The following is a 6,499-nucleotide window of genomic DNA, read 5'->3' as shown; positions in this document are numbered from 1 at the left end:
TGAATTAGACATTCTCCCACTGGTGATTGGAGAGACTGTCCTCGTTAGCTGACAGAGATTTGGAAATCTCGAGGTCCGTCTCCAAATAGGTCTTGAGTTGCATTAAAAAACTGGACTTTAATAAAAAAAAAAAAAAATTAAACTAATTAAATTCGATCCATAATAACAAAGTCCTTTTTTAAATTTTTGTAAAAGAATTTAAAAAATTCTATGAATAAAGAAAATTCTTGTTAAAAACACAAAAACATGACACTATTAGAATAAAATTATTATCAACATTTATTTTTTTCTTTAAAATTATAGTGATGTTTTCTACAAATTACTGTTTTACGAAGTATGATTATATTCCAAACGTCGGTAATTATATAAATGTTACAAAAGGAGAGGTAAAGAGATAGTAGATTCTCCAGACAAAAAATTTTTAACCCTCTGTTAACCAAAAAATAGTAACGTTCTTATTTCATTTAAAAATGAATATTATGCCCCAATCACCAGTGGCAGATTTTCGACTAAACCGATCAGTGAGGTGCCATGAGCAGCTGGGTTGGGGTTGTCAAGAGAGAGCAGGCAGATGGTTATTAGGCAATTGCCAAATAAATAAATCAACTTGTAAGAAATAAAAAAAATAAAAAAAAACTCTATGAAATATTTGTATTTATCTAACATAATTAGGCAGATTCTTGTCTATTTCATTAAGTTCACTTTAACATAACAGTACTTATGAAAATAAAACCCGAGCTTCTGTTCAAATAATATTGTGTACAAATGTTAAAGCCGTTCAATCATTAATAATTACCTCTTTTATTAATAAAGGAGATTGGGAGTCAGTCTGTATTCATGTGTGTATTGCACTTGACAGAACAGAACATTAGATCTAGAGCTACTAAATTAAGCAAGCATATACTTTGAAAATTGGGAATGCGCACCGAGGAGAGGTTTTTTAAAAAATTTAATTAGAATTTCACTTAATTGAAAATTAATCGACATTTTGGCATTTTACTGAAATAACTCTCAAAAATATTATTGCCCAAAATTGATTTTTACACTATTTTAAAATTTTAAAAGATGTCTTTTTAATGATATAAATTTAATTGTCATTCAAATTTTTCTGAATATTGACAGTTTTAAAAAACTTTTTTTTTTTGCATAATTTTCAACTACAGATTTCATTGTTGAACTAAAATTCAATCCGCTTTCATTTTGTCAAATATTCAATAACTGATTTTCTGTTGCTAAGAAATCTAAAAGGGAAAGAAGGATTTTATTTTGTGAGGGTGTAGTTGATATCTGTGATGAATATCTGTGCAAGAATAAGAAAGAACTCGAACTCTCACCGGGGGTCACCTCAGAAATGATGAGAAACTTTCTTTATAGTGGATGGTTCTCGCCATCCTGGTGGGTACAGAAACAGTGTGGGATCAGCTACACGCTATCGATGACATGCCATGCCTCCTACGGAAAGGGTTGTACCGTGTCCAGTGGTGTCCCTTAGGACTCCACCTGAGTTCCCAGTGTTGTCACGGCTTTCCCAGTGCAGCCCAGTCTTTCAGATTTATCTTTGTGTCTTCTGGTGGATCGGAGTAGATGTTTATAGTTACAGTATCTTGAAAGTTTGATGATAGGTTATCCGGACAGCATACACTGAGTAAAAAAAGTAGAAGGACAGTGTCTTTTTGCCAATTAATATCTCTTATTTTCTCATAACTACCAGATATTTATGCAGATTTAGTTTAATGACCCTTGTTTCCATTTTAGGCAAAAATTAAACATTTACCACTAATATTATTAAGAAAATTAGTAAATATAATTTCCGATGCGTAAAAAAAGTAGAAGGACACTTGCTAATATATTTAATTTAGTGAGTTGTTCTTTATTTAAATAGTGATGTTGTACTTTGTTTATCCTTCTCTGTCAAAAAAATCTAATTTGTTTAAAAGTTACGTTGTTTCTCCGATCTCAGAGATGCCTAAAGGAATACCTTTGAACGATTTGAAAAAGGGCAAATTTCCGCATATCAAAATGATGGTAAAGGTGTCAGAGAGATTGCTCGATTGTTGCAGGTGAACCCCAATACAGTTTCAAACTTTATCAGAAATCCTTATAAAAATGGAAATAAAAAGAAGACTGGTAGACCGAAGAAGTTAACACCACGCGATGAAAGAAAACTTGCTCGTGTGCTGAAGAAGAACAAAGGAAGTGTTTCAAAGGCAAGAAATCAAGCAGGACTTAACCATGTGACGAAACAAACAGTTTACAACTATATTAAAAGATCTAAAAAATTCATTTTCAAAAAACGGAAACATCATCCTAAGTGGAAACAAGCTCACATTGATAACCGTTTAGCGTGGGCTAAGGAGCACATGTCCTGGACTACAGAATGGACTTCTGTGATATTTTCCGATGAAAAGAAATTTAACTTAGACGGTCCAGACGGATATCAGCACTACTGGCATTGTCTGAGGACTGAAGACGAATACTATTCAACACGACAAATGGGAGGTGGGAGTTTAATGGTTTGGTTGCTGTTGGATACGGAGGAAGTACAAGTCTGGTTTTCTTAAATGGTAGGCAAAAACATACAGACTACATTCAAGTGCTGAATTCCGAGCTTCTTCCTTATGCCTCTGTCATGGGGGGTGAAGAGTGGAAGTTTCAGGAAGACGGAGCTTCCATTCACACCGCGACTGGAGTCAAAAATTGGTTCCTAACAAATAATGTGCAGGTTTTACCAAGGCCAGCCAAAAGTCCTGACCTTAATATAGTGGAAAACATTTGGGCAATGCTAGTTCGTCGAGTTTATGCTAATGGAAGGCAATTTGATTCGCAAACTCAGCTTCGAGAAGCATTGAATGACTCGTGGGACAATTTTTGTCAAACTGAAATTCAAGCTCTATACAATTCACTTCCAAACAGAATATTTGAAGTTATAAAGGCCAATGGGAAGACCATTCCTTATTAAAGTCACTATTTTTTCATTCATTATAATGCTGTCCTTCTACTTTTTTTACAAAGTTTCAAAAAAGAGAAACTATTTTTGTTGCCATTAATATTTTATGTTTGAACATCATAATTCTGATGTTAAAATTGTATTTTTGAAGTATTTGTTAAATGTTTCTAATAAAAATTTTTAGTAAAAATAAAATATTTTTCGGTTATTGTTACAAAATCAAGTGTCCTTCTACTTTTTTTACGCAGTGTATATGGGAGCGTGCATAGCATAGATGGATTTAACAGCACTATGATAAACTCTATTAGGATGGTTTATATACACATTGAACTCAACGGACGTAATGGATATTGAAATAACAAGGTTTTTCACGTATGTCAGAATTTGATAGTTAAAAATATTTTCTTGAAGGAATCATGAACATTAAGTTATACACAAGACATTTAATCGTTAACAATAAATGAATAACATGTACATTTTCGCCTAGTTACTAAATTAAAAGATTAATCTAAAATAAATCAGGTTGATTAATATAAAAATGTGTTGAAATATGAAAATTAATTGAGCCGCTTATTGAAGGAAAGGTATATTGCGCATTTCCTAGAAGAGAAAAATGCCTAAATCCCCCTGAGACAAGTACTTATTTCTCCACAGGTCATAGCATGTTTTTAAAATCAGAAAGTAATAATGAGTTTTGTAATCTTTCGAGTCTTTGAACAAATTTTACGCAATTATTAGTTTCATGTCTATCTGTCTGTAAGCTCAAAAACTCCGCTCGGTAACGCCAAAAATGTAGTGAGTAAGATGAATGAAATTTGGTATAGAGTTTTCATACCAAAATTTCGAATTTCCTTACATTTTGGATGAAATACGTCTATGGAAAGTCTGTGTGATCATCCGCGTGTCTGTGAAACTTAATGACACAAAAACTTAAGAGCTAGAGGGTGAAATTTGGTATTTTTTTTAACATAATTACAAATCCATATCAAATTTTGGATAAAATTCATCCACTTGCTGACATTCGAATGACTTGTAGACTTGCGTATGTGCTAATACGGTAACTCGAAAAATAATGACTTAGATAAATGAAATTTGGTATGAAATTGAGCAAGATTACCAAAGAAGATGTGCATGAATTGAAAGCCATAGATCTGTATGATTGAACGCAATTGGTTGAAAGAAAAACTTCCAAAATAAATATTCGTTTGCTTACCTCCCCTTCCCTTTCATCCCTTTTTTTCCTCATATTAAGAAGCACAAAATGCGCTATATTGAATTAGTATACCAGAAAAATCCAATGAAAAATACAGACTCTTTTTTTAAACTTAGTTTCTTTACAGCTTTGTTATACTTAAATTACTTCATAGCTCGTTATCTTGTTATCTTGCCATATATATAGCAGTACCATATATATTTCATGCGAGAAGCGCCATCCATCTGTGAACCTGAAAAAACTGATTTTAGTATTCCATAATACTTGCGGTAATGAATGGTAAAATATGTTAAATACTATAAAAAGAAGAAAAAAAAGAAATGCTTTTAAAAACTCACTTTTATTTGCGAAATAAAAAGTAGAAAAATAATTATTTTATCAAAAGTATGGAGAATTATATTCTAATTGTGAAAGAGGGAGAAGATGAAGACAATAATATAAAGATATTAAATCATAGCAGTGAAAGAAATTCCTTAATATTCTTTAAAAACTAAAAATATACTACAAATGTGCTTAAAGTTTCAGTGTTTATAGAGAGTTTCTAATAGCACCTAGAACTTTAAAATCTACTTTCAACTCCAAATTTTTGATAAAAAAATATTTTCTACTTTATAATAAGCTAATAAATGTGCTTTGAAAATTTTAACTTTCTTGCTTACGAAGTAGACAAAGAGAAAGTATTATAATTGTCAACAAATTCGAATATGAGATCTTGATGTATCTCCACGCTTCAGACCTCCATAAGAAAAATAAAATCATATTTTTGGCATTATGTCTGCCTTTGAAAAAAATAATTCAAAAACGCTTTGAGCTAGACGTATGAAATCTGATGTACGGAGTTATGACCAAATTGTCGATATCTATCACATTTTTATCGAAATCTATTCAAAGGAAGTCTATCTGTCCATCTGACTGACTATAAGTTAACATAATTAGTACAAAGGGACAAGAGCAAATGAGACATTAGATTTGGTACACAGATGTAATATCTAATGTTCAGATAAGTATCAAATTCGAAACCAAATCCGTCTGTCTGTTCTTTTGCATGCATATAAACATGATAATTCAAAAACATAAAAACTTAATAAATGAAATTTGGTTTGCAGTTTCAGCACCTAAAGTGTAGATCCTTATCAAATTTTAAACCACACCTTTCAAAGGGTTAACCGTCTGTTGGTTTGTGCCTCCATATGCATTTAAGCACAATGATTTAAATACATGACATTTGGTATGTGATTTTGTGACTTCAACTGTAATTCTGTATCAAATTTTAGTTTCAATTAGTCGAAAAAAAAAGTTTTCAAAACACATATTCGATATTTTGGTATTTGTGTTTCAACCGCATCTCAGCGATTAATCGCAAAGGAAATCGCCAAAAGGTCGCACTCTGTTAGGCTCTTTTATCATTATATTTCACCAATGGTCTGCACTGAATAATACACAAGTACATTTATTAGACAGTACACGAAAAAATTTCAGGATGACCACTCCCGTGGTTTTATTTTTACTCCTCTATATCGAAACACTCTCAATAGAATTGATTGTCGAAATGATTTAGCTATATTACACTTAAAAATTACTATATTAACTTACATGTAATAAGATAAAACTTACATGTAACTAAATTCCTATCATATTCTTATATTTGTTTATATCTGAGTATACATCCATTTCACTTATCAGGTGTAGCCAACTAAGTTGCAGAGATTATCAATGACACCTGTTGGAACAAATCTGAGAGAGTTGTTTACTCCTTCTAAACAAACAGAAAAGCACCGCTTCCGTTTACAAATGGGATACCCCTCTGCAGAGGAAGTGAGTTGAACCTGAAAGGCGCCCACACCCATAATCATATTGGTTACATATTACTTTGGACTTAGTAATATATACCAGTGCATTATATGTTTTTCAGCTGTGTAGATATTTACTACACAAATTAGAGTAAAGTGTTTTGCATCTTTACATTATTTATATCCTTATAAAAAACAATAAGATGGCAAATTAGAAGGAAAATAACAGTTTAGAAAGAGTTTTTTAAGATTAAGAGATCCATAGTATGATGTTTGTGACAATATGGGGGAAATTTCCATTTGTTTAAAAAATAAATCTCAAATGAGATTATTAGAAGACAATGCAACAACAACAACAAAAAATACATCAGCATTCTTCAGCTATTAAATCAACATCATGCTTCAGACTTTATACTACCATTCAGTAATTTTATCAATCAATACTGAAGTTATTACAAATCATTCAATCATCGTTTAGATACCAAAACTTTGAAAAATTATGTATTATTGATACATCTATATCTTTTTGAATATCTAACAGACTAATAA

The sequence above is a fragment of the Argiope bruennichi genome, chromosome X1 (genome assembly GCF_947563725.1).
Source record: "Argiope bruennichi chromosome X1, qqArgBrue1.1, whole genome shotgun sequence".
Taxonomy (NCBI): Eukaryota; Metazoa; Arthropoda; class Arachnida; order Araneae; family Araneidae; genus Argiope; species Argiope bruennichi.
Note: the sequence above shows the minus strand (reverse complement) of the source record.